Source organism: Oreochromis aureus, linkage group 14 (assembly GCF_013358895.1).
Source record: "Oreochromis aureus strain Israel breed Guangdong linkage group 14, ZZ_aureus, whole genome shotgun sequence".
NCBI classification, from domain to species: Eukaryota; Metazoa; Chordata; class Actinopteri; order Cichliformes; family Cichlidae; genus Oreochromis; species Oreochromis aureus.
In genome coordinates this window covers 3,120,850-3,145,253 of record NC_052955.1, presented here as the reverse complement: position 1 = coordinate 3,145,253, position 24,404 = coordinate 3,120,850, and the positions used below count along the sequence as shown (strand labels likewise).

Genomic DNA, 24,404 nt, shown 5'->3' with positions numbered 1-24,404 from the left:
CAGCAAAACTAAGGGAGGATTCAGGGATACCTGATCCAGCCCTAACTATTTGCTTTAGCAAAAAGGAAAGTTTGAAGCCTAATCTTAAAAGTAGAGATACAGGCACTGATAACTGACTCTAAAGACCTTCATTTTTGTCAAGATTTGCCTGATTTAACTGTTGTTACCCTTACTTAAGCCCCAAGAAGGGTATAACCTGGGTCAAATGTGTTATTGTGTCTGACACAGCTACAAAATGAGGACTCATGAGAGTGACATCACTATAACCTGGGTCAAATGTGTTATAGTGTCTGACACACCTACAAAATGAGGACTCGCAGAGTGACGTCACTGAAAGTGTGTTAAAAGTGTGTTTTGTTCCAAAACTGGCCAGTAGGCGGAGAAACTGAAAGTGAGCAAAAACGATAAACACACTTAAACACACTTTTTCATAAAATTGTGATATTTCAGGACATTCGAGATTTTTGGTTTGGGAGCATGTTGGGGGCCTCTAGAACACTTTAGAAGGCTCGGAAAAATGAGGACCTCAAAAATGTCCTCATTTTTCCGAGCGTCCTCATTTTGTGAGTGTGTTATCATAAAATTGTCCTCAGATGTCACGAAAACAAGTACACACACACACACACACACACACACACACACACACACACACACACACACACACACACACATACGGGTTTCTATGTATTGTAAGGACACTTTTTCCAAACCAGCCCAGGTGGTGGACTATGGGGACACCACTTTCCGCTTGCCCCAGAGGGATGCTGAATACGTCAAAAAATCTGTTTTGAGCCACAGAGCACAGATCTCACTTCAAAGTTCCTATACACGCAACAGAACTAGAGATATAAGAACCTGTTTTTTTGCAACCTTATAAGGACATAGATAATTAGGTGAGAAGTCCCGCCTATGAAAATATTAGACATTTTAAGACCCAACAGGATTTGTGAGGACACTGGCTATACAACACACATACCTGTCACCAAAGTATATTATAGGGCCAAAAATGAATAAGTGGGACATGGCTAAACTCATACACTACTACTGCGTATTAAAATTAATAGTTAACAAAACATGTGGTCTTATGACCGAAATCGAACATGACAAAAAAAAGACCTGAATTTGAGAACCAGCTCAATGCAATTTGGAAAGACAAACCTTACTCTTAGATTTGTATTGGAGCCATCACATATTTATAATGTAAATTCAAGGATCTGATAGATCCACATTAAAAGGAGACATATACTCTGACACAATTCCCTATAGTCTTTATGAAATGTCCAATGCTTAAGTCAAAGTAGTACAGGGATAAGAGTTCCACAGGTAACTTTTCAACCATGAATTTACAAGTCTTGTCTAGAAAATGTTAAAGGTTAGCAATTAGAGGTTGGATCTCCTTGTTGGGATATAGGACATTAAGCTCATATCTTCCGTAACAGAATTGAGTTATACAACTGCTGATGAGAATTTGCTTTTAGTAACTTCATATGGACCCTCCATATCAGAAAGCCTCACTGAAAGACAAATGTTCAGATCTAGGGGGCCCAAAAAAGTTCCAGGGTTGTGCATCTTTAGTTTTTTAATTGGTAATAAGTTAAGATACCCAAATATATGCTGTCAAGCACAGATGAAGTGCTTTTCACATATCATGTTCCCTTTAAGTACGATCTTTAGAGGCAAAAAAAAAAAAAAAAAAAAAAATCACAGCCAGCCAGCCTGCTGGTGAAAGGTCAAGTGTATTTCGAACAAGTGCTGCAAACTACAGCAGGGCGATATGACTAAAAATATTTATCATGATATACATTTGAAAATTTGCGATAACGATAGAACTGACAATGTAATTGACACTAGACAAAATACTTTACAACTCCACAACTTTATTAGTGCAAAAAAAACCCAAAAACCATCAATGTATTTTCACTTAATCAAGCAGCTGTTTTTTTTTTGTGCATTAAAGTTATATAAAATTTAACAGTGCAAATGCAAATTCTTTGCTGACAGTTTAACCAAAAGGCATTTCCAGTGGAAACTGGCCGACATATCCTCAGCATAACCATGTATAATGTCCACAAAACTTAAAAGAGGTTATATACACACAATACTGTAATACTATGTTGAAGCACAGTACATATCACTCCATGAGGCTCCTGCCTCACGATAGCTATAATGTCTCGACAATCCATCAAGCGGTGTGGGTTCGTAGCTTAGCAAAGTTGTGCTAAAACATTTGACAGATTTTTGAGCACCGTGTACCACATAAAATCGTTTCAAGGTCAGTAAACACAACCAGAATTCATACATAAGGCCCGCGGGATTATAAAGGGCACTGCCGATCCGCTTTTGCCCTTCTCATTCTCCGCCATGCTTTATCCGCCATGTGCGTATGAAAACAAAGGTACTGCGCATGCGCGTTTTACCCATATTCTATCGCAATATTTCATTTTCTTATCGTTGCCCAAAATTATACCGGTATTACCGTGAACGGTATGATATGGCCCAGCCCTACTGCAAACTAAATGACTTTTGCAAACATGTATATGTCTCAGATGTGTCTATAGATTTTTTTAACCTGATTATTTAACAACTGTTCCTCTTTTTTAGCATTAAACCATGATTCATGACAAAGTCGCTTACATTTTGAAAAGAGCGACTGTCTCATACAGGACATTGAGCATTTTTACACTGTTTGATTTTAATCACAATGGATAGTCTCCCATTAGCAATGTGCCCACAGAAATGTCTCCTCACTGCTCCAATCTCTGTGGGACATCATGGAGATTTTTGTTTCCTTTGAGGATTTTCCCCTTCAGCACCATTTTCAGGAAATGCTAAAAGGAGGAGAGAAAATAAGATCAACTTACTTTTGATATGTTAACTATAAAGCTATTATAAAGGTACTCTTTAAGAACAATGGGACGTAAACATCAAAGCCCTTTCATGGTACACATATCAAAAAGAACTCCAGGTACATAAACACAGCATTTTTTAACTGGTTTTAAATAGCGGTGGGGCTTTAGGTTTACACTGGGCTTCGTCTTTTTGCCATGTTAGATGAAGACAATCTCTTAAAAGCTACATTCTGACCAGCACATCAAGCTCATTTAATTCAGTCTCGTCTCTGATGAATACACTACATCATGCATACAGTTCTCTTGAAAAAATAAAGTTCATTAAGTTTGAACCATGAATTTTGAGTGATTTCATGTAATGCAGAAACTTCACTCATTTGAGACACTGCAGCCCTTGTGGCATGAATACATCCAGTAGGAGCCAACATTTCAGGGTTTCCCATTCATTGTTTAAGCATGCTTTCTGATACAGTGACATTATTTTTGAGCAAAGAGCATCTGAATAACCGCTCCTCATTTACTTTGAGTTGAAGTATGAGTTAAATCCAAATAAATCACCTAGCATCGTCTTGATGCATACTCAATCATCGAGGTAAGTAAATCCCCAAAAGTTGAATCTGTTCATACGGACATAGCATTTTCAGTGGAAGAAACATTTCGTCATTCATCCAAATGACTTCTTCAATTTCATCCAACAAGAACAAGAACACACAAGTGTTGTTTGGATGTTGATAGTGACTGAAGAGTCTCTTGGATGACTGACAAAAGGTTTCTCCGCTGAAAAAAGATACGTCCAGATGAACAGAATCAACTTTGGGGAAGTCAACTACCTGTTGATTTAAAACCTTAGCAAACCTCTGGAAAGCATTTGGTAATTGTTCATTTTAAGAAGAGCCCATCTTTCAATTGATTTACACATTGAAAACACACACAGTCCTCACAATGTATGCATCTTACATTAACCAGCACTGTAAGAACTGTGTCTACCAACCTCACTATCAACATCCAAACAACTATTTTGTATTATCTTTCCCATAATAACAATAGCAGAAAATTTAGTCACCTGCTCATCATCTTTGAGGGAGGACGATGCCATGGGCATATCAACATGAGGAAGATCGGTATGCCCTGAAACGTTGTGCAAACAAACAAAAAGGGCATTAACATCCATTCAACACAGATACGTTGAGACTTTACAATGCAGTTACGTAGCTACACTGGTTAGTGACATAAATGAGGCAAATGGAATGCAATAATATTGATAGAAAATTAATTCCTCAGTGTAAACTAAGATAACACACGACAGTATCCACACACAGTCCTCATAATAATGTACCTGACAGCTTCATACACTGTAGGGTCTGTGTTTCATGTGGACTTGGGAGCCCATCTTTCGATAGACTTGCATATCCAAAAACACACACAGTCCTCACAATGTATGTATCTTACATTAACCCGCACTGTAAGAACTGTGTCTACCAACCTCACTATCAACATCCAAACAACTATGTTGTGTTATTTTTGCCATAATAACAACAGCAGAAAATTAGTCACCTGCTCATCATCTTTGAGGGAGGGACGATGCCATGGGCGTATCAACATGAGGAAGATCGGTGTGCCCTGAAACGTTGTGCAAACAAACACAAAAGGGCATTAACATCCATTCAACACAGATACGTTGATACTTTTCAATACAGTTATGTAGCTACATTGGTTAGTGACATAAATGAGCCAAATGTAATGCAATAATATTGATAGAAAATTAATTTCTCAGTGTAAACTAAATAACACCCGACAGATTCCACACACAGTCCTCACAATGCATGTATTTTGCATTAACCAGCACTGTAAGAACTGTGTCTACTAGAGCAGGGCGATATGGCCAAAAATATTTATCACGATATATATTTGAAAATTTGCGATAACGATATAACTGACGATATACTTGATGTGAGACAAAATACAACTCCACAACTTTACTAGTGCAAAAAACCCCATCCATTTATTTTCACTTAAACAAGCAGCTGTTTTTTTATATGCATTAAAGCTATATACAAATTTAACAGTGCAAATGCAAATTTCTTGCTGAAAGTTTAACCAAAAGGCATTTCCAGTAGAAATGGGATGACATATCCTGAGCATAACCATGTATAATATCCACTGTAGTTAAAAAGAGGTGCTTTGCAACATTAAACTGCAGTGTGCCAAATAAAAAGGCAAATATGTATTTTTCGGACCATAAAGTGCACGGGATTATAAGGCACATTAAGCGAAACAAAGCAGTCAGATAAATCAAACTTTATTCAACTCATTCTTCTTGCTTCCTCCACTTCTGTACCATTGATTCATTAATGCTGTATTCTATCACAGCTGCTCTATTCCCATGTTGTTGCAGTATATTAATGACTAACCTCATATTGTGGATGGATTATCTCAGTTGTTCTCCTGACTGAAGTTTGGTCCGTTTACAGCATCCTGCCATGCGATTGCATTTGTCCCTAACCACCAGGAACCCTCACGTTAACTTTTATCGAGTGGAAAAGTGTTAGCGTTCATCCTCCAGCTTCACTGTTTATGTTATGCTAGCATAGCTGTGTCGCTAGCGATCACGTAGCACATCATTATATACTACCTAGCCCAACTTCAGTAACCTACAAACGTCACTGCTGTTTAGTTTCTGTCTTCATTTATGTTGGAAGTGATAGCAGAGCTGCACGCTTGAATTTTTTCAGAAATCTGTCAGTCAGAACATGCTATCCGGTTGTTCAGTCTGGACGTCACTGGCCGTGTCTGGGCCTAAACTCCGCTGCAGGTCCATATATCAAACGATCACTGTGGCATTACTGAGAGTTGAAAAACTGTCTAAAGTCTTTCATCTTTAATAAAATGATCAGTGTTCTGCTCTACCAGGTGTAACAATTGAGTTTAACATCCAGGCATCCATGAAAATGGAATTTATGACATTTAACGGCGTTAGAAGTTAGCAGGAAGTTAGCTCGCTAGCTTCTATCTAAATACAATATAGCATGTCCTGACTGCGGGTTTTGGAAACAAATTCAAACGCACAGCTCTGCTATAACTTCCAACATAAATGAAGACAGAAAACTAAACAGCAGTGACGTTTGTAGGGTTACTGAAGTTTGGCTAGCTGGTAGATAATGATGTGCTACGTGACCGCTTAGCGACACAGCTATGTTAGCATAACATAAACAAGCTAACTTTTTTTCCACTCGATAAAAGTTAACGTGAGTGTTCTCGGTGGTCAGGAACAAATGGAATCGCATGGCAGGATGCTGTAAAAGGACTAAACTTCAGCCAGGAGAACAAGTGAGATAATCCATCCACAATACGAGGTTAGTCATTCATATACTGCTGCATGGGCTGTGCTGTAGTTACATCGTGAGGTTTTAAAAACTGAGCTTAAATAAATGATTAGTAGTAATAAAAGCCAAGGGAGGTCAACAGTGATCACTGACTGTTTTAGGAGCTTTTTGAGATTAAATAGAAGAAAATACAAAACATTAAACATGTTAACAACACAAAAGCCATATTAAATGCAGACTACTTTAGGCCCGAAGTAGGATTCGATCACGTCATCACTGAACAACCGGATAACATGTTTAGGTAACTAGCGAAACTAGCGAGCTAACTTCCGCTAGCTTCCTGCTAACTTCTAACTCCGTTAAATGTAATAAATTCTGTTTTCATGGATGCCTGGATGTTAAACACCTGGTAAAGCAGCAATGCTGATCGTTTTATTAAAGATTAAAGAATTTAGACAGTTTTAACTCTCAGTGATGCTGTGTGTTCGTTTGACTTTGGGACCTGAAGAGGACGCAGTTTAGGACCCAGATTATTCCCAGATTTATGAGCACCTTAGTCCGACAAATACGGTAATAACGACGCCCCTTGCATGTTCTAAAAAAATGTGCTTTGTTGTGTATCTGACGGACAAACACCAAACCAGTTCCACATCACTGAAGTTGCACCATTTTTACAAACCAGTTCTGGTTCATCTGTTTCACTCAACAATCGCCATGTGCGTAATGCGTGCGAAAACAAAGGCACTGCGCATGCGCTGCTTTTACCCATATTCTATCGCGATATTTCATTTTCTTATCGTTGCCCAACACTGTACCGGTATTACCGTGAACGGTATAATATGGCCCAGCCCTAGTGTCTACCAACCTCACTATCAACATCCAAACACCACTGCTGTGGTCTTGTTGCAATAATAACAACAGCAGAAAATTAGTCACCTGCTCATCATCTTTGAGGGAGGACGATGCCATGGGCATATCAACATGAGGAAGATCGGTGTGCCCTGAAACGTTGTGCAAACAAACACAAAAGGGCATTAACATCCATTCAACACAGATACGTTGAGACTTTACAATGCAGTTACGTAGCTACACTGGTTAGTGACATAAATGAGGCAAATGGAATGCAATAATAGTGATAGAAAATTAATTCCTCAGTGTAAACTAAGATAACACACGACAGTATCCACACACAGTCCTCATAATAATGTACCTGACAGCTTCATACACTGTAGGGTCTGTGTTTCATGTGGACTTGGGAGCCCATCTTTCGATAGACTTGCATATCCAAAACACACACAGTCCTCACAATGTATGTATCTTACATTAACCCGCACTGTAAGAACTGTGTCTACCAACCTCACTATCAACATCCAAACAACTATGTTGTGTTATTTTTGCCATAATAACAACAGCAGAAAAATTAGTCACCTGCTCATCATCTTTGAGGGAGGACGATGCCATGGGCATATCAACATGAGGAAGATCGGTGTGCCCTGAAACGTTGTGCAAACAAACACAAAAGGGCATTAACATCCATTCAACACAGATACGTTGAGACTTTTCAATACAGTTACGTAGCTACACTGGTTAGTGACATAAATGAGCCAAATGGAATGCAATAATAGTGATAGAAAATTAATTCCTCAGTGTAAACTAAATAACACCTGACAGATTCCACACACAGTCCTCACAATGTATGTATTTTACATTAACCAGCACTGTAAGAACTGTGTCTACCAACCTCACTATCAACATCCAAACACCACTGCTGTGGTCTTGTTGCAATAATAATGACAGCAGAAAATTAGTCACCTGCTCATCATCTTTGAGGGAGGACGATGCCATGGGCGTATCAACATGAGGAAGATCGGTGTGCCCTGAAACGTTGTGCAAACAAACACAAAAGGGCATTAACATCCATTCAACACAGATACGTTGAGACTTTTCAATACAGTTACGTAGCTACACTGGTTAGTGACATAAATGAGCCAAATGTAATGCAATAATATTGATAGAAAATTAATTTCTCAGTGTAAACTAAATAACACCTGACAGATTCCACACACAGTCCTCACAATGTATGTATTTTACATTAACCAGCACTGTAAGAACTGTGTCTACCAACCTCACTATCAACATCCAAACACCACTGCTGTGGTCTTGTTGCAATAATAACAACAGCAGAAAATTAGTCACCTGCTCATCATCTTTGAGGGAGGACGATGCCATGGGCGTATCAACATGAGGAAGATCGGTGTGCCCTGAAATGTAGTGGAAACAAACACAAAGGGCATTAACATCCATTCAACACAGATACGTTGAGACTTTACAATGCAGTTACGTAGCTACACTGGTTAGTGACATAAATGAGGCAAATGGAATGCAATAATATTGATAGAAAATTAATTCCTCAGTGTAAACCAACATAACACACGACAGTATCCACACAGTCCTCTTAATAATGCACCTGACAACTTCATACACTGTAGGGTCTGTGTTTCATGTGGACTTGGGAGCCCATCTTTCGATAGATGTACACATGCAAAACACACACAGTCCTCACAATGTATGTGTCTTACATTAACCAGCACTGTAGGAACTGTGTCTACCAACCTCATTATCAACATCCAAACACCACTGCTGTGGTCTTGTTGCAATAATAATGACAGCAGAAAATTACTCACCTGCTCATCATCTTTGAGGGAGGACGATGCCATGGGCGCATCAGCTTCATCTTTGGGTTTAAACTTGTCTCTTGGCTCCCTCATTGTAATGCACTGTTTCAGAAAAAGAAAAAATAATAGTACAATTTGTGTAATACTTCATCACTGTAGTTTACAGTGAAAACTGATCTTATACAGGAGGTGCTAACCCTCTGGAGTCAAGGGTATAATTGGCTGTTTTCGACTACTTTTAAATTTTACCTTTATATTTCCCCTTTAAAAAAGTTTTCCTTGCCTTCTTTGTCATTATTCTTTACACAACAACCTTTAATTTTGACATACTGTATTAACATAACTGACCCAAAAACATAAAATCAGAGTAGGTTAAGGTTATACTTTTCAGTATGAAAATCACAAAGACGTTTAGCGAGTCATTCTAATTACTTAATTTTACATTTCTAAAACATATGTACAAATTTGACAAACCACATTATATACAACTATTTACATAAAAATGCAGGAAATTCCTCTGGTGGTTTTGTAAGGTTATTTCCAAATTTACTGGTTTTCCTTCTCCTCAGGTTACGAGCCTTGGTGTCATCCTACATAGTTCACTTTCCTATAAATCTATCTATCTATGTCCATAGTCTTGTTACCTCCCGTACTGACTACTGCAATTCTCTCTTGCATGGTCTCCCCCATAAATCCCTCCATAAGCTTCATCTGGTTCAGAACTCTGCTGCTCGCATTATCACCAGAACCCCCTCCTACCAGCACATCACCCCTGTTCTTCAGGAACTTCACTGGCTCCCTGTGAAATTCCGAATAATATACAAACTTCTTCTGCTCAACTTCAAGGCCCTTCATAACCTTGCTCCTCCTTACCCTTCTGACCTGTTAAGCACTATCTCTTCTGCCCGCTCACTTCCATCTTCTTTTTCTATCCAGCTTGCTGTGCCTTCTTTCCACCACCATGGGAAGCAGAGCTTTTAGCTGCTCTGCTCACAGGCTGTAGAACTCTCTACCCCCAGATATAAGAAACATTGGTTCTCTCCCCCAGTTTAAATCTCAACTCAAAACCCATCTGTTCAAATTTGCATGTCCACTGTGAACCCACTGTTTGTTAATTTTATCTTGTACTTTTGTTTTTATTGTTCCTTATTTTGTCATTGTTCTATTATGCATTTCATCCCTTTGTAAAGTGTCCTTGGCTGTCTTGAAATGTGCTATAAATAAAATTTATTATTATTTAAAAACAATCAGGTGTCACACAAATTATTTGTGTTACTCATCAAAATTGTTCCTGTCCACCACAAGACAGAACAGAGGGACACACCACAGGCCTGACAAAAGGGAGTGTATCACTCCTGTTGCACACCTAGAGACAGCAGTTAGATTTCAGTCTGCCTTTGGTAGCTTTTCAGTCAGGGTGAGGGTGACATTCACCTCACCATTTTGACACACAAAACAGTCAAATAAACCCAGATTTAACTACAAACTAACAATACACTCCAGACACACTTAATGTCACAAATCTCTCACATCTCAAAACTTGTTATAGAGAGCACTGTCTTGCTCTCTCCTGCCATCACTCCCAAAAGTTTACCCTATTCATAAACAACCAAAACAGCCATATAATTGTTTGATCGGCTCTTGTTCATTTATCCACCACAATAGGGAAGGAGAGGTAATACTTTATCTATCTATATTTTTGAAGAAAATCACGTTTTTATTTGTTCCTGCACTAAATGTGATGACAGTTTTCAGGAAAAAATTTGAAATTATGTTTCATAACTCTGCTTTTACGTTATGTATCAACACATTTTAAAAACTGATATATACAAATATTGCTGATAAATTGTAAACATGCCATGTGATCTGCACTCCAGAAAGTTAAATATTAGCTACCTCAGTTATCTGAAATGTCTCATTACTAGCATTTCATATCTATTTTAGCTTTGCTTAAAATCTGGAGACAGTGGGATGAATAAATAATAACATCTCAGTATTTCCAAATGTCATAGTTGAACTATAAAGCTATGTGTTAGACTAGGTTGCAATAATTACAACAGCAGAAAATTAGTCACCTACTCATCATCTTTGAGGGAGGACGATGCCATGGGCACATCAGCTTCATCTATGGGTTTAATCTTTTCTCTTGGCTGCCTCATTGCAATGCACTGTCTCAGAAATGGGAAAAAAATGTACAATTTGTATACTACTTCTCAATGTAGTTTACAGTGAAAATGATGTTTTACAGGAGGTGCTTTCAAGGGTATAATTGGCTGTTTTCGACTACTTTTGATTATACCTCTATATTTCGCTGTTAAAAAAAATTTCCTTGCCTTGTTTGGCATCATTCTTTACAGAACAACCTCACATGTCTGACTACATTTATTTTGTAATTTTGACATATTGTATTAACACAATTGACCTAAAAAAAAATTACACAAAAACATAAAATCAGAGTAGGAAAATGTTATACTTTTTACTATGAAAACCACAAACATGTTTAGTGATTTTTTCTCATTACTTAATTTCAAATTTCTAAAACATATGTACAAATTTTACAAACCACAGTCTATACAAATGTTTATGTAAAATGCAGGCAATTAGTGTATCACTCCTCCTGTTGCACACCTGGAGACAGTGTTTAGATTTCAGTCTGCCTTTGGTAGCTTTTAGCCAGGGTCAGGGTGACATTCACCTCACCATTCTGACACACAAAACAATCAATCAAACCCAGATTTAACTACAAACTAACTATACACTCCAGACACACTTAATGTCACAAATCTCTCACATCTCAAAAGTTGTTATAGACACCGCTCTCTCCTGCCATCACTCCCACAAGTTTCCCTATTAGTAAACAACCAAAACAGCCATATAATTGTTTGATCGGCTCTTGTTCATTTATTCAACACAATAGGGAAGGAGAGGTAAAATATATCTATCTATCTCTTTTTAAAGGAAATCACGTTTTATTTGTTCCTGCACTAAACGTGATGACATCTTCAATCTGGTTTTACTTGGCCTATCAACACATTTTAAAAACTGATACGCATGTAGTTGATAGACCATAAATTGGCCATGTGATCTGCACTCCAGAGAGTTAAATGTTAGCTACCACGGTTATCTGAAATGTCTCATTAATAGCATGTCACGTATATTGCAGCATTGCTTAAACTCTGGAGACAGTGGGATGAGTAAATAATAACATCTCAGTAATTTCAAATGTCACAGTTTAATTAAAAACACATCTGTTAGACTAGGTATTTAACCTTGACTAATAAATATACAACGTGTCATCAAAAATGCTAGATTTAGCATTTGAATTAGCTTGAAATACAAAACTTAATCAAGGAATATACATCAAAGAAAACCTTGACAAAACTAAATCTAACTGGTTGCTGGACTATAAAGCTGGAAAAATTCAAAAGTTTAAAGTTACCTGTTAGCGTCTCCACACCAGTTCACAGCCAAGCTTCAATACTCCTCAACTCCAAGTCACGAAGTGAGGGGAGGGTGAAAACTGAAGCTCATTGGCTAAAAAGTGGTCAGGTGACGAGAGTGCTTACCCTTTCTTTTAAATGGAATTTCAGTGAAATATTTACAGTGAGGAAGGACTGGGTTTTATTGCATTTGTTATTTTGTTGTTTTTGTTTAATAGGACATTCCTTTAAAAAAAAAAGTATTAGTTATTTATTTGAAGCAAAGTACAAAATTATGGCAGCTGGTATATGAAGGCATTAATAGCTCCTCACCTAGTTATTCCCAGAGACTCCCATTTTAATCTCATCTTCAGAAGTATAGTCCAGGGTTACAAGCATTACGAACACACAGAACAATACCTTAAAGAAACTTGCCATTTTCCTGCAGTAGTTGTTAGCTATAACAACAAACTTGATAGACTAAATGCTGAACAGTGTGGAAATGATAATAATAATTATTATATGAGTTACTATGGGTGGCACAGTGGTATGGTGGTTAGCACTGTTGTCTCACAGCCAGAAGGTTCCTAGTATAAAGCCTTGGCTGAGTTTGTATTTCTAACTGTGCATGTGTGTGTTTTCTTCAGGTACTCCACCTTCCTACCACAGATCTAAAACATTCATGTTAGGTTGAATAGACATGATAATTTGATAGCAGTTATTGAGTGAGGGGTTGTTTGTCTGTGTGTTATAGACAGGGGTGCACATAACTGGTACGCAGGAAATGCATGCGTGACAAAAATTAGGAATGCCTAGTGACACTTTGCGCTACCAAGTGCCTTTGCATACTTGACCGTGTCATTTAACCTTCCATGTGTTTCTTGTCACCAGCTAAATTTCCCAAAATAAACCCCAGACATTAAGCAGCTTCTTTGGTGTGCCGCCACCAGCTAAGAAACGCCAGAGCCGAAGAAAAGACTTTTTTCAGAAAAGTGGCTCCAAGATGTGCCATGGCTTGAAGCTAACAATGAGTGCGCTGAAATGTGGTGCAAGATTTGCCGCTTTCATCCACATCTAGCAGACAAATCAGGTGCATTTTTAAATGCTCAAAGAATTTTAACGATTCTTTATTTGACAAACATGAAAAGTAAGGAGCACATGAATGTGGCGCAAGTCATTGCTAATAAACAAGCTAGCCAAAATGAAATGTCCAGTCACCCACTTAACATACGGCAAGACAAGCAAAATGGAGAACAGCGGCAAGCACTGTTAAATAATACCATTTGACTCTCCATCAGCGGCACTTGGAGTGACAGCTGCAGGCGGGCTGGGGACACAGACGGTGCAGGACAGCTGTTGGCTCCTTCCTCGCACCTGCCCTCGCTTATATGGGAGCACGCCATACTACCGGCTCCTCTTTCACCTCATTTTTTGTCACCACCTCTGGCTGTCAGCCCCGGCTCTGGTCATAGGGCTGCCTGATGAGGCTGCCGGTCGACCCTGCAGCCACCTCGCTGTTGAGGTGCCTGTGCGGGCATATGGCCAGGGTAGGGGGGGGGCCCAGAGCTTTTGGGCCTTGCCCTGTCCCCAAGACTCCAACTTGGGGCCCTGGAGATCTCCAGCCCCAGTTTGAGTCCTTCGCAGATGGTCGTATACAGGTGAGACAGGGAGGACTTGGAGCTAAGACTCAGCTGTCCTCCAGCCACCCTCCTCCCCTGACATCCTTTGAGTTGGGCCTAGTGGCCAGCTCCTGCTGCAGGCTATGTTCCCTTGGCATATTGCCCGCGGTTCACAGGTTTATATGCCAGTCGAGCCACGCTGCATTGACACCTCAGGCAGTGGTTGACAGTTCTCCAGCCTGCGGCGATGGCTCTCTGTCTAGGAGATTGCCCACATGTTGTGGGTTTACATGGCCGGCAGGGGCCTGCTCAGTGAGCTGACACCCCCGGTGAGTCATGTCCCTGACTCTGACCTCCACTTCAGCTGCAGGCTGTGTTCCCCTGGCGTGTTGGCTGCATTTCTCAGGCTTACGCGCCAGTTGGACCTCGCTGTGGCGAGTGAGTGTTCTCCAGCCTATTTTAGCCAGGATTCTCTCTGGCATATAGCTGCTGCAGCTGCAGGCTGTGTTCCCCTGGCGTATTGCCTGCATTCACAGGTTTACACGCCAGCTGGACCTCGCTGTGTGTGATTCCTCAGCTGGCGAGTATGTGTTCTCCAGCCTGCAGCACCGGCTGTGCACAAGTGTCTCATTCTCGAGTTCACTCTTGCTGCTCCCCTTTCTGCGGACAATGCTAGTGGCCACTCGGCCCTGGGGCAGACCTTCGGGGTAAGTCCCCACTTCGCCTTTCAACGGACTAGACTGCAAGCCCCCCCCCCACTTGGACCGCCTCCCCACTTGGGCCCTCCACTCTCTATGGACTAAGCCACCAGCCCCTCGCCCTTGTGGGACAGTGCGGGTTGGATGCTTGGCTCCTAGGACCATCCACTGTGCGTCATGGCATTAGCTAGCTGCCATGCTCGAGTGGCTTAATAGGCTGTGCTCCCCTGGCTTATTGCCCACATTCATCAGTTTACCGGCCAGCTGGACCTCACCTAGTCTGATTCTTCAGCCGGCGAGTGAGTGTTCTCCAGCCTGCAGCGCCGCCTGTGCACGAGTGTCTCTTATGGAGTTCACTCTTGCTGCTCCCCCTTTCTGCGGACAGTGCTTAGCGGCCACTCTGCCTTCGGGTTTAGGCCCCATGTGGCCTTTTGGTGGGCTAGGACGCCAGCTCCCCACGTCCAGATGGACGTATTGCCCGCGGCTCGCCGGTTTACGCACCAATTGGACCTCGCTGTGTGTGAGTGTTCCTCAGCCTGCAGCGATGGCTCCCTGTCTGGCGTCTAGCCTGCATGTTGCAGGTTTGCAGGGCCAGTTGGGTTCCCGATCGTCAGCTCAGTGAGCTGTGCTTCTTTCCTCAGTCTGCTCCTGGGATTCCAGGTTCTGGCCCTAGGCTTCTCAGGCCCCAGCTTCGGAGACTCAGGTCGTTTGGAGTGGAGGGCCCACTCCTGAAGACCTTCTATGACTCTGTGGTGGCCTCAGCCATCTTTTATGGTGTGGTCTGCTGGGGGGGCAGCATCTCTGCTGGGGACAGGAAGAGACTGAACAGGCTGATCCGAAGGGCCAGCTCTGTTCTAGGATGCCCTCTGGACCCAGTGGAGGTGGTGAGTGACAGGAGAATGGTGGCTAAGCTGTCATCCCTGTTGGACAACATCTCCCACCCCATGCATGAGACTGTGACAGCACTGAGCAGCTCCTTCAGTGGGAGACTGCGGCACCACGGTGTGGGACGGAGAGATTTCGCAGGTCTTTCCTCCCCACTGCTGTCAGACTCTACAATAAAGACTTTTGCAGCTGATCAAACACACAAACCCCACATGTGCAATAAGACTGCTATACGTGCAATTCTTCTTCTGACGAAGTTGTGTTTTTGTATTTTCCTACTCAGTTGTATATAGTATTTGTATTTCTATTTTATTCTATTGTATATATTATTCTATTCTATTTTATTCTATTGTATATAGTATTTTATTTTATTTTATTGTATTTTATTGCATTCCAGTGTTTTCTAATTTCTGCTACATAACTTTGCACTTTTGCTGTAACAAAACAAATTTCCCACCTGTGGGACTAATAAAGGCCATCTTATCTTATCTTATCTTATCTTATCTTTTGCAGAGTGTGCACATGGGGCTCGTCAGCCAGTGAGTGTGAGTCCTCCAGCCTGCAGCTCTGGCTCTCTGTCTGGTGCACGCCTGCCTGTCACAGCTTACGCGGCCTGCACAGGCCCACTCAGTGGGCTGTAACTGAATGACTGTCTTGTTTGTGAGTTCGCTCTTGTTGCTCATCTGCCTGCGGGCAGCACATAGTGGCTGCTCGGTGCTGGGAGTGGACCTTGGGGTCCTCCCAATGCTTAGCCCTCCACTTCTGCTGGCTAGGCTGCCAGGCCCCCCTCCCTGTCTGTCGATGGCACGGGCGGCTTTGACTCTGGGATGGACAAGTCACATCCCTACCTCGGCCTGCTGCGTTCCCCTGGCTTGTTGCCCGCGGTTCGCCGGTTTACGCATCAGTCAGACCTCGCTGTGGCGTGTGACTCTCTGTCTGGCATATTGCCTGCATGTTGTAGGTTTGTAGCCAGCAGGTTCCAAACCGGTGCTGCGCTTCCTGCCGTTCGGCCTGGTGGTTCACGGGCTGACTTTGAGTGGCCAATCAATTGGGGTTCTTGCATCTGCAGGGCCGGTTCAGGCCAATCTTGCGCCTGCTGACTGATGCCCCCCGGCTTGGCCTTCGTGTCTGGTGAAGCTCTGACCAGGGTGGTCTGCTTATGTGTACATTTGTCAATGGCATTTTCACTATCGGTTCAGTTGCACCGTCTCCTCATGGGGTGTCTTACAGAGTTACCCCGTACATATGGAATATCTAATGGAGTGGAGAGATAGCCTCAATATAATAGAGAAAGTACGGTTACGGTGTAACCTTGGTTCTGTGAGTGAGAGACTATCTCTCCACCTTAAGGCCGCTCGGAGGCGCATTCCGATCAAACTATCGCTGGTACAGCTGTTTATAAATAAGCTGTGAGGTGTGGCCGGGTGAGCCGGAGTGTCTTAAAGAAGTATCCACACGCCACTACCAAGGGGGTCGTGCCCGTACATATGGAATATGTAACGGAGTGGAGAGATAACCTCTCACTCACAGAACCAAGGTTACACTGTAACCGTATGTTCTTTAGATGCTGTTCTGGCTGTTTTCTTGTGAGGGGCAGTATACAGAGCTAATGCTATTGCATGATCTGTGAATCTTTTGGCCCTTCATGTAAACTGAAATGGGTCGAGCAGGCATCGAAGACATGATGTGAACTTTGACTATATGCTCAAAGCACTTCATAACAATGGAAGTAAGTGCTTTTGGGTGACAGTCACTGAGACAGCTCACATTAGGTTTCCTCAGGACGGTGGTCCTCTTGAAGCACGAGGGGACTATGAACAAGAGAAAAGTCATCACTTTACCCAGCTGTCTTATCTAATTATAGGCCAATCTCCACCCTTACTTTTATCTCAAAATTCTTTAAAGAGCACCAGAATGGGAGAAATGTTTCATCACCAACTGGTGACTTCTTCAGTCTCAGCAGACTGCAGGTTTCCCCAACCTTATAAACAGTACATTTGCATAATGACAGAATCTAGCTACAACAATGGGCTGTGAGGTCAGTTCCATGATCATTAGTATCCAAATTGTCGTGACCATTGATCAGTGGCCATGAGGGGACTGATAAGGAAAGGAAGGACAGCTACAGGCAGAAGATGGAGAACCAGCTTCAACAAAACAACATTGGCGAGGTCTGAGAGGCCTCAGAACCATCTCAGGCCACAAAGGTCAGAACTTTCTGCCTGGGAGGGATGTGAGGTGGGCAAATGAACTGAATCATTTCTTCAACTGATTTGATTCATCCATGAGGCAGTCTTCAACATCGGCTGCAGACTCACCCACCCCACTGCTGCTGTTCCACCTCTGACACCTCAGATACTTAACACCTCCTCTACTCACCCTGCTCACTCCTCCCCACCCCCAACAACAGCATCCAATACACACTCAACACAAAGCTTCTCTCTTGTGTTGAGAGTGGTCTCTCTCAACCACCCAGGTTAGGAGGGAACTGAGGAGGATTAAAGCCAGGAAACCTGAGGGTCCAGATGGCATCAGCTCACGGGTGGTCAGGTCCTGTGCAGACCAACTGTGTGGGGTGATGGAGCACCTCGTCAACCTGAGCCTGAGGCTGGGGAGAGTCCCACAGCTCTGGAAAACCTCCTGTGTGATACCAGTGCCAAAGACTTCACGCCCCAAGGACCTCAACAGCTGTAGTCCGGTGGCTCTGACTTCCTGATGAAGATCCTGGAGTGGCTGGTCCTAGCTCAGCTTCGGTGCCTGGTGAGCTCATCACTGGACCCACTTCAGTTTACTTACCAGCCTGGCATTGAAGCGGATGATGCTGTCATTCACCTCATGCATCGTTCCCTCTCTCACCCGGAGACCGCTGGGAGCACTGAGAGAATCATGTTCTTTGATTTCTCCAGTGCCTTTAACACCATTCTGCCCACGGTCCTGTAGGACAAGCTGGAGAACTCTGGAGTGGACCATCACCTCACAACATGGATTCTGGACTACCTCACTGACCGATCACAGTATGTGAGAACTCAGGGCTGTGTGTCGGACAGGGTTGTCTGCAGTATGGGGCCCCACAGGAACGGTTCTGGCACCATTCCTCTTCACCACCTACACTGCAGACTTCTCCCACAACTCCACCCAGTGCTTCCTGCAGAAGTGCTCTGATGACTCTGCAATACTTGGCTTCATCACTGATGGGGACGACAAGGAGTACAGAGAACTGACACAAGGCTTTGTGGACTGGTGCCAGCAGAACTACCTCCAGATCAACACTAGTAAAACCAAGGAGCTGGTGGTAGACTTCCACAGGCACAAACATCCTCCACTGCAACCACTGAACATCCAAGGTATGGACATTGAGACTGTGGACAGCTACAGGTGCCTTGGTGTTCATTTGAACAATAAACTGGACTGGTCTCATAATTCAGGGCAGGTCTTTTGGAGTGAAGGGCTCTCTCCTGAAGACCTTCTATGACTCTGTGGTGGCCTGAGCTATCTTTTTACGGTGTGGTCTGCTGGGCGGCAACATCTCTGCCGGGGACAGGAAGAGACTGAACAGGCTGATCAGAAGGGCCAGCTCTGTTCTAGGATGCCCTCTGGACCCAGTGTAGGTGGTGAGTGACAGGAGAATGGTGGCTAAACTGTCATCCCTGTTGAACAACATCTTCCACCCCATGCAGGAGACTCTGGCAGCACTGAGCAGCTCCTTCAGTGGCTTATGGATATATTATTCCAGTTTTTGCTTTGCACTGTCCACTGCTGCAACAAAAGAAATTTCCACATGTGGGACTAATAAAGGTTATCTTATCTTATCTTATCTTATCTTATCTTATCTTATCTTATCTTATCTTATCTTATCTTATCTTATCTTATCTTATGAGTACCATTCACAGAGAGTTGGGGAATGACTGCAATCACAGCATTATAAGATGGTGAAAGAGGTGTGTTATGGGTTACCAATGATACATAAACAGGGTGTACGTTTAAGACCAATTGTGTGGATGGTCAGCTTGGTCACCGATAACACCTCGACATTTCTGTCTTCTGTCCGCCACCCATTTGTAAGCAGCTCCAAACACCACATCCCGACCACTTTGGGTTTTGTTGAGAAGGTGAGAGATGTCATTATTGAACAGGTGAAACATTGGTCTCATATAATGTTTGATCTTTCACTTGTGCTTCAGTTGCTGAAGCAGTGGAGGCTGTTTGTAAGAAGTTACAGCAGGGGTCTCAAACTTAAATGAGTTGTGTGCCACATCGGGCACTGTCATCTCACTGGAGGGCCAATTTAATATCTTTGACTATATGGCGGGCATCTTTGCACAGACTGCACCTAGGGTCCTGCCTGGTGTGGTAAACACCAGCCTCTACTGGTCTTGTACTTGGAGCCATGATTAGTGCTTCATCCTATAAGGGTTTGTCCTTCCATGATGGTTCCTGCTTTACCTCCTCCTCCTGAGGTTTCAGCTGCTTCAACTATTTACTAAGCACCTAACCACTTGGGTTTATCTTCCTGATGCACTGATGGTGTCATAAAGCAGCTGAGTACAGGCAGGGTAGGACCCAAACGCAAACTCACTTAGGCAAAATGGGATCCTAAACACAAATACACCTTTATTAGTGAGCACGGAAAAGTAATACAAAACAAAAACTGGGAAAAATAACATGAACTATAATGGGAGCACTAAATACACAAGGAAGGAAACTGGGGCATGCACAGAGCCCAGACGGAGGACATAACGCAGGACTGAGGGAGATGCTAACCTAAATACACAGAGGGATAACAAGGAAGTGTGAACACACAAGGAACACAACTGACACGAATAACCATAACAAGCCGGGGGGACACAGGAACTTCACAATAAAACAGGAAACATGATGCGAGAGTGGAGGAGAGGCAGATGAGAGGGAGCGAGAGAACATGAGGGAGAGAGCAGACATGGGGAAACATGCATAAACATAGTGGAATAAAACACAAGAAGGGGAAACAAGTAACAAGAACTCACACAACTATATAAACACAGACACACAGAGGGAGACAGAGGCAAAGACACGAGGAGGGAATCCAATAAACAAAACTAAACAGAATATCCCAGGGACCATAGAATAAACCTTTGGAATAACAGATGGGCATAACATAATACAGAATGCCAAAAATGCACAAAATTCAAAACTTTAGGTCAAAAGACCCAGGGCCATGACAGATGGATCTTTGTACTTACACCATGGATATTGGCTCCAATAGCTCACTTTTTATTTTCTCTTTCACATCACTGTAATCTCCCATGAGTAAAACACCGTCAAAAAGCCATAGCATGGGAGGCGTTTGGAAAGGTGAAAAGGGAGCACTGGATAGAGGGGCAAATACAGTGGCTTGCAAAAGTATTCGGCCCCCTTGAACTTTTCCACATTTTGTCACATTACAGCCACAAACATGAATCAATTTTATTGGAATTCCATGTGAAAGACCAATACAAAGTGGTGTACATGTGAGAAGTGGAATGAAAATCATACATGATTCCAAACATTTTTACAAATAAATAACTGCAAAGTGGGTGTGCGTAATTATTCAGCCCCTTTGGTCTGAGTGCAGTCAGTTGGCCATAGGCATTGCCTGATGAGTGCTAATGACTAGAGTGCACCTGTGTGTAATCTAATGTCAGTACAATTACAGCTGCTCTGTGACGGCCTCAGAGGTTGTTTAAGAGAATATTGGGAGCAACAACACCATGAAGTCCAAAGAACACACCAGACAGGTCAGGGATAAAGTTATTGAGAAATTTAAAGCAGGCTTGTGCTACAAAAGATTTCCAAGCCTTGAACATCCCATGGAGCACTGTCCAAGCAATCATTCAGAAATGGAATTTGGACACAGCTTTGGTGTTCGCTCGCTTTGTGGTAGAGTATCACTTCCTGTTCCTGCTCAAACACAGTGGTGTTTCTGAGTAGCTTTTCTGCTTAGCAATTTAATTTAAATCTTTTGATACATCCCTTTTTCATAGTATAATCTTAACGTGCTTCATCTGAATCACCCTTTCTGTGTGCTCACTACCTAATTTATAGCCAAAGTATTCACTGTCTCTTTACTGTTTCGCTAGCTTAGCTTAGCTCATAGCCGACTCGTTAGCACCATGGCTACTTCACCTGTCCCTCCTGCACTTTCCTGCTCATTGTGTCAGATGTTTAGTTACTCCTCGGCCTCCTTTAGCAGTAATGATACCTGTAACAAATGTAGCATATTTGCAGCTCTGGAGGCCAGGATTACTGAATTGGAGACTCGACTTCGCACCCTTCATTCACCCGTAGCTAGCCAGGCCCCTGTAGCTGGTGCAGCCGAAGATAGCACAGGCCCCGCTAGCTGTTCCCCGGCAGACCCCAAGCAGCTGGGGAAAGAGGGCGGCTGGGCGACGGTGAGGAGGAGTCCTAAACAGAAGCCCCAGGTACACCACCAACCTGTTCATGTGTCTCAACTGCTTTTTCCCCACTCGGCGACACACCACCCGGGGTCAAACTCTGGTAATTGGTGATTCTGTTCTCAGACATGTGAAGCTAGAGACACCGGCAACCATAGTCAATTGTCTTCCAGGGGCCAGAGCAGGCAACATTGAAGGAAATTTAAAACTGCTGGCTAAGGGTAGACGTAAATACAGTAAGATCATAATTCACGCCGGCAGTAATGACACCAGTTACGCCAATCGGAGGTCACTAAAATCAATATTGAATCGGTGTGTAACTTTGCCAAAACAATGTCGGACTCTGTAGTTTTCTCTGGTCCCCTCCCCAATCAGACCAGGAGTGACATGTTTAGCCGCATGTTCTCCTTAAATTGCTGGCTGTCTGAGTGGTGTCCCAGAAACGATGTGGGCTTCATAGATAATTGGCAAATCTTCTGGAGGAAACCTGGTCTTGTTAGGAGAGACGGCATCCATCCCACTTTGGATGGAGCAGCTCTCATTTCTAGAAATATGGACCAATTTATTAAACCCCCCAAAATATGACTATCCAGAGTTGGGACCAGGAAGCAGAGTTGCAGTCTTACACGCCTCTCTGCAGCTTCTCTCCTCCTGCTACCCCCCCAAAAACCCATCTCCATTGAGACTGTGTCAGCTCCCAAAAGATTTTTTGTCTGCAGACAAAAAACAAACTAAAAACCAGCAATAAACAACTTAAACATAAAAAATCACAAAGAAAGAACAATACAGTATCCACATCTGAACCAAAGAGTAAAACAGTGAAATGTGGATTATTAAATATTAGGTCTCTCTCCTCCAAGTCTCTGTTAGTACATGACTTAATAATTGATCAACAAATCGATTTACTCTGCCTTACAGAAACCTGGTTGCAGCCGGATGAGTATGTTAGTTTAAATGAATCAACACCCCCGAGTCATTCTAACTACCAGAAATCTCAAAGCACAGGCCGAGGGGGCGGTGTGGCAGCAATTTTTCACACCAGTCTATTAATTAACGAAAGACCAAGACAGACTTTTAATTCATTTGAAAGCCTGATGCTTAGCCTTGTCCAACCCAGCTGTAAAACTCAGAAACCAGTCTTACTTGTTATTATCTAACGTCCACCTGGGCCTTACACAGAGTTTCTGTCTGATTTCTCAGACTTCTTATCTGATTTAGTGCTCAGCTCAGATAAAATAATTATTGTGGGTGATTTTAACATCCATGTAGATGCTAAAAATGACAACCTTAACATGGCATTTAATCTGTTATTAGACTCAATTGGCTTCTCTCAAAATGTAAAAGAACCCACCCACCACTTTAATCACACTCTAGATCTTGTTTTAACATATGGCATAGAAACTGAACATGTAACAGTGTTTCCTGAAAACCCTCTGCTGTCTGATCATTTCCTGATAACATTCACATTTACAATAATTGATTACACAGCAGTGGAGAGTAGACTTTATCAAAGTAGATGTCTTTCTGAAAGTGCTGTAACTAAGTTTAAGAATATAATCCACCCACTGTTATCATCTTCAATGCCCTGTACCAACATAGAGCAGAGCAGCTATCTGAATGCTACTCCAACAGAGGTCAATTATCTTGTTAATAATTTTACCTCCTCACTACGTACGACTCTGGATACTGTAGCTCCTGTGAAAACTAAGGTCTCAAATCCGAAGTACCTGACTCCGTGGTATAATTCTCAAACACGTAGGCTAAAGCAGATAACTGGTAAGCTGGAGAGGAAATGGCGTGTCACAAATTTAGAGGATCATCATTTAGCCTGGAGAAATAGTTTGCTGCTTTATAAGAAAGCCCTCTGCAAAGCCAGAACATCTCACTATTCATCACTGATTGAAGAAAATAAGAACAACCCCAGGTTTCTCTTCAGCACTGTAGCCAGGCTGACAAAAAGTCAGAGCTCTACTGAGCCACAATCCCTTTAACGTTAACTAGTAATGACTTCATGAACTTCTTCACAAATAAAATTTTTATCATTAGAGAAAAAATTACCAATAATCATACCACAGATGTAATATTATCTACAGCTACTTTTAGTACCATCGATGTTAAGTTAGACTCTTTTCTCCAATTGATCTTTCTGAGTTAACTTCAATAATTACTTCCTCCAAACCATCAACGTGTCTTTTAGACCACATTCCTACAAAACTGCTCAAAGAAGTCCTGCCATTAATTAATTCTTCAATCTCTAATAATCGGCTATGTACCACAGGCCTTCAAGGTGGCTGTAGTTAAACCTTTACTTAAAAAGCCATCTCTAGACCCAACTGTCTTAGCTAATTATAGGCCAATCTCCAACCTTCCTTTCATATCAAAAATCCTTGAAAGAGTAGTTGTCAAACAGCTAACAGATCATCTGCAGAGGAATGGCTTATCTGAAGAGTTTCAGTCAGGTTTCAGAGCTATTAGAGCGATTAGAACATGCTGTAGGTATTACAGGTACTGTGCTGCAGTGGTTTG

The 24,404-nt window shown here is 42.3% G+C and overlaps 2 long non-coding RNA genes across 3 annotated transcripts; both read right to left on the bottom strand.

The window, feature by feature from the left end:
• Positions 1-2,199: 2,199 nt before the first annotated feature.
• Positions 2,200-4,425, bottom strand: LOC120432900. Its single transcript, XR_005608176.1, has 3 exons — positions 4,404-4,425; positions 3,913-3,977; positions 2,200-2,828 (listed from the first exon to the last, which is right to left on the bottom strand). It is a non-coding gene; the product is annotated as an uncharacterized LOC120432900 (long non-coding RNA).
• A 13-nt stretch (positions 4,426-4,438) lies between these two features.
• On the bottom strand, positions 4,439-12,342 carry LOC120432899. Of its 2 annotated transcripts, none has more exons than XR_005608174.1 (7): positions 12,287-12,342; positions 8,857-8,949; positions 8,369-8,433; positions 7,985-8,049; positions 7,601-7,665; positions 7,109-7,173; positions 4,439-4,469 (listed from the first exon to the last, which is right to left on the bottom strand). It is a non-coding gene; the product is annotated as an uncharacterized LOC120432899 (long non-coding RNA). The 2 variants fall into 2 exon arrangements; XR_005608175.1 differs by lacking the exon at positions 12,287-12,342 and adding an exon at positions 10,927-11,007.
• Positions 12,343-24,404: the final 12,062 nt, after the last annotated feature.